The 5,000-nt window shown below is 51.3% G+C and overlaps 3 pseudogenes; all 3 read left to right on the plus strand.

Moving 5' to 3' along the window:
* Positions 1-2,145: 2,145 nt before the first annotated feature.
* Positions 2,146-2,260, plus strand: LOC137317378 (U2 spliceosomal RNA; annotated as a pseudogene).
* A 730-nt stretch (positions 2,261-2,990) lies between these two features.
* Positions 2,991-3,167, plus strand: LOC137317348 (U2 spliceosomal RNA; annotated as a pseudogene).
* A 961-nt stretch (positions 3,168-4,128) lies between these two features.
* Positions 4,129-4,245, plus strand: LOC137317363 (U2 spliceosomal RNA; annotated as a pseudogene).
* The last annotated feature ends 755 nt before the right edge of the window (positions 4,246-5,000 follow it).

The following is a 5,000-nucleotide window of genomic DNA, read 5'->3' on the forward strand; positions in this document are numbered from 1 at the left end:
CGCTATACACCCCCCCTGGGGTGAATATTAAGCCCGAGAACACCGACTGTAACCAACCGCAGTGAAAAGTTGAAGTGGCAACTCATTAACCAGATTTACACTTGGCAACTCATAAACCAAATGAACAAAAAATCTGGTTAATGAGTTGCCCAAAATAAATCTGGTTAATGAGTTGCCACTTCAACTTTTCACTGCGGTTGGTTGCAGTCGGTGTTCTCGGGCTTAATATTCACCCCGGGGGGGCGGGGTGGGTGATTCTGGGGGTAGTGTCCGGGAGGGTGAGCCTTTTATTCGGCAGGAGGCGTGTGGGGAAATCATCAACCTGTCAGACGATGAGTTGTCACAAATGCCATTGCTTAATGAAAGCTGCGCTCCCGAACTGGACTGACTGTCTGACTGTCTGTCTGTCCGTTTGTCAAGGGGAGGAAAAGGCGGTGGTGGTGGTGAGGGTGGAGCTTTACGCTCAGGAGGGGAGACTTTCCTTCATGCCAATTAATCTGCAGCAGAAAGTCATCCCCCCCCCGACTGGGATTCGAAGCCCGGTCCTGACCACGAGACCACCGGGGAGAGCTGCCTCAAGTCCCTGAGGGACCTGGACACGAGGCCGAGGACACACGCACGCCTGCTGCACTGGCAGCAGCGACCAACAGGGGGCTGACCGGCTGATCCTTCCCTTTCACAGGCAGGCTTTTGGCCCTCGCTCAAACGACAAAGGTGTTCAGAAGGAAGTCCTGGGGGGGAGGGAGGGAGGCAGGGAAATCAGCACAAAGCAGGTCCCCTGGAATCTCACACCTGCGTCCCAGAAAACAGGTCTCCTGGTCAAAGCAGTCCTGCCCCGTCCTGCCATTAACGTGACAATGGACAGGGCCCCGGCAGCTTGAGACACATCTTTTTTTCAATATGCAAGTTCTTTTTAAAAAGGTTTCCTTCCACAGCAGCTCTGAGTAAGAGTGAGAGAGAGAGAGAGAGAGAGAGAGACACTGACTGACACTGACACTGACACTGACACTGACACACACACACACACACACACACACACCGTCTCCCATCCGATTGGTGGACTATGGGATTGAAAATCGAACTTTGAGTTTCAATGCAGGGGGGAGAGCGCGAACGCAGCCCCTCCCAACTACCACACGCGCGTTGTTGTTGTTGTAATATAGAACTGCAAGTTGCCGTTGTCGTGGTCGTTTCGAATCAGCACAAAGTAGGTGCCTCCCTGGAATGTCACACCTGCGTCCCAGAAAACAGGTCTCCCGGTCAAAGCAGTCCCGCCCCGCCCTGGGATTAACATGACAACGGACAGGGCCCAGTCAGGGAGCAGCTTGAGAGACACCTTTCAATAGGCGCTTCTGAAACATTAACGCCTTGTTTCTTCCGACAGTTTAACCAGCGATTAACATGACAACGGACAGGGCCCAGTCAGGGAGCAGCTTGAGAGACGTCTTTCAATAGGCGCTTCTGAAACATTAACGCCGTGTTTCTTCCGACAGTTTAACCAGCGATTAACATGACAACGGACAGGGCCCAGTCAGGGAGCAGCTTGAGAGACACCTTTCAATAGGCGCTTCTGAAACATTAACGCCTTGTTTCTTTCGACAGTTTAACCAGCCTTTAACACGCCTTGTGTTTTTATTTCCCATTTCCAGCCAGCCAGCCAGCCAGCCAGCCGAGCCGAGCCAGCATCTGCAGTATTTTTTTTGATTGGTCTTGCCTGCCGTGGAATGAATATTTCAACACGAGCTGCTGATTGTCAGCACCTCACCTCTTTCTCAATTGGCCGTTGCAATCTCACTCACTCGCTGTGAGACACGTCACGTCACTAGTTTTACTCAAAGAGGTTTCCTTCCACGGCAGTTCGTTAGTGACTGAGACTGACTGACGGAGGTCCGTTGAGACACAACCCTCCCCCATCTGATTGGTGGCCTACTGGCAAATTTACCAATCTGTCAAGCAATCCTGGCAAGAAAGGAAAAAACGGCAACTTCTTTAAACTCATCCACTGTTGCAATTAGAAACGGTGGCAAAAAATGTGGCCAGAGTGGGAGAGAACGGCAGTGCTTCGAGACTGCTTTCAACACCGGCAGCCAGAGAACAAAGAGGGAGGGCAAACAGGACCCGAGATCAATTCGCATCGAGCGCGGTATCGCTTCTCGGCCTTTTGGCTAAGATCAAGTGTAGTATCTGTTCTTATCAGTTTAACAAGCACCAAGACCTAGCTTGGCTGGTGGTGAGAAGGGCCCTTCCCGTCAGATCCTTCATGCACTCCCGGGCTCTCAGCGCCACCGCGCGCTGTCCCAGAGGAGGCTGCGGTGGAGACGAGACCGTCACCCATCTCCTTATGGAATGTGCCTTTGCAAAGAAGGTCTGGAGAGAGATGCAGTGGTATCTGTCCAGGTTCGTCCCGAGCAGTTCCGTAACACAGGTTTCTGTGCTCTACGGGCTGTTCCCGGGGACGCACACTGAGACGGACATCGGCTGCTGCTGGAAGACCATCAACTCGGTGAAAGACGCCCTTTGGTCTGCCCGAAACTTGCTGGTCTTCCAGCACAAGGAGCTGTCCTCGACCGAGTGTTGCAGACTGGCACATTCCAAGGTCCAGGACTACGTGCTGAGGGACGCACTGAGGATGGGTGCGGCCGCCGCAAAGGCCCTGTGGGGAAAGGCAACCGTTTAGAGCCTTCCCGACATTGTAAACCGAGGGGCTGCAATCAGGGAAAAACCCCCTCGGGCAGAATGTAAAATTCAAATTGCTGTAATGTAACTGTAATGAATCTGAAATGGACCAGAAATGAATCTGTAATCAATAATCTGTGTTGAGTATGATGCAATGAGACACCCGAGAGTGTCATGAACTGTAATGATGTCCAATGTTTTCATTGTACTGCACTTAACGTAACCTGCAAATTGTATAATCTGTATTGTGTACGTTTGGAAAGTGATATGACAACTGTTTTGTATGTACTGCTGCAAATTTTTATGAATAAAGTATATTTTTTGGAAAAAAAAAAAAATCTGTTCTTATCAGTTTAATATCTGATACGTCCCCTATCTGGGGACCATATATTAAATTGATTTTTGGAACAGGGAGATGGACTAGGGGCTTGCTCCGTCCACTCCACGCATCGACCCAGTATTGCAGTGTCTCTGGGAACGGTGCACCTCCCTGTGGGGAGATATTCAAAAGGAAAAACAGCTCTTTCCCAGTGTCTCTGTGTGTGTGTGTGTGTGTGTGTGTGTTTTATTACTGAGAATAAAGCTGATATCTCTCTCTCTCTCTCTCTTAAACTCAGAGCTGCTGTGGAAGGAAACCGTTTTAAAAAGAACTTTCTCAGCTCAGTGGTATTTTTTTCTTCTCCAAGGCTGAGTGCCGCTCGCACGGAGCGATATAATTCAAAGTGCAAAATAACTTGGCGTCGTTGACTTGAAACAAGCAGGGTCTGCTTCCAAATGAAAGCTGCGCTCCCGAACTGGACTGACTGTCTGTCTGTCTGTCTGTCTGTTTGTCAAGGGGTGGAAAAGGCGGCGGTGGTGGTGAGGGTGGAGCTTTACGCTCAGGAGGGGAGACTTTCTTTCAGAGGTGCCAATTAATCTGCAGCAGAAAGCCATCCCCCCCGACCGGGATTCGAAGCCCGGTCCTGACCACAAGACCACCGGGGAGAGTTGCCTCAAGTCCCTGAGGGACCTGGACACGAGGCCGAATACACACGCACGCCTGCTGCACTGGCAGCAGCGACCAACAGGGGGCTGACCGGCTGATCCTTCCCTTTCACAGGCAGGCTTTTGGCCCTCGCTGAAACGACAAAGGTGTTCAGAAGGAAGTGCTGGGGGGAAGGCAGGCAGGGAGGGACGGACACAGGGAAGTCCGCACAAAACAGGTCCCCTGGAACCTCTGACCCAGAAAACCGGGTTCCTGGTGAAAGCAGTCCTGCCATTGACATGACAATGGACAGGGCCCGGCAGCTTGAGACACATCTTTCTTTCAATATGCAAGTTCTTTTTAAAAAAGTTTCCTTCCACAGCAGCTCTGAGTGAGAGAGAGAGAGAGAGAGAGAGAGAGAGAGAGACACTGACTCACTGACTGATACTGACACCGACACACACACACACACACACACACACACACATATTATTTACTTTTATTTTTAATTGAATTTTAGAACAGGGAGATGGAATAGGGGCTTGCTCCGTCCACTCCACGCATCGACCCAGTATTGCAGTGTTTCTGGGAACGGTGCAGCTCCCCGTGGGGAGATATTCAAAAGGAAAATCAGCTCTTTCCCAGTGTCTCTGTGTGTGTGTGTGTGTGTGTGTGTGTGTATTATTACTGAGAATAAAGCTGATATCTCTCTCTCTCTCTCACTCAGAGCTGCTGTGGAAGGAAACCTTTTTAAAAAGAACTTTCTCAGCTCAGTGGTATTTTTTTCTTCTCCAAGGCTGAGTGCCGCTCGCACGTAGCGATATAATTCAAAGTGCAAAATAACTTGGCGTCGTTGACTTGAAACAAGCAGGGTCTGCTTCCAAATGAAAGCTGCGCTCCCGAACTGGACTGACTGTCTGTCTGTCTGTCTGTCTGTTTGTCAAGGGGAGGAAAAGGCGGTGGTGGTGGTGAGGGTGGAGCTTTACGCTCAGGAGGGGAGACTTTCTTTCAGAGGTGCCAATTAATCTGCAGCAGAAAGTCATCCCCCCCCGACCGGGATTCGAAGCCCGGTCCTGACCACAAGACCACCGGGGAGAGTTGCCTCAAGTCCCTGAGGGACCTGGACACGAGGCCGAGGACACACGCACGCCTGCTGCACTGGCAGCAGCGACCAACAGGGGGCTGACCGGCTGATCCTTCCCTTTCACAGGCAGGCTTTTGGCCCTCGCTGAAACGACAAAGGTGTTCAGAAGGAAGTGCTGGGGGGAAGGCAGGCAGGGAGGGACGGACACAGGGAAGTCCGCACAAAACAGGTCCCCTGGAACCTCTGACCCAGAAAACCGGGTTCCTGGTGAAAGCA

Source organism: Heptranchias perlo, unplaced genomic scaffold (genome assembly GCF_035084215.1).
Source record: "Heptranchias perlo isolate sHepPer1 unplaced genomic scaffold, sHepPer1.hap1 HAP1_SCAFFOLD_615, whole genome shotgun sequence".
NCBI classification, from domain to species: domain Eukaryota; kingdom Metazoa; phylum Chordata; class Chondrichthyes; order Hexanchiformes; family Hexanchidae; genus Heptranchias; species Heptranchias perlo.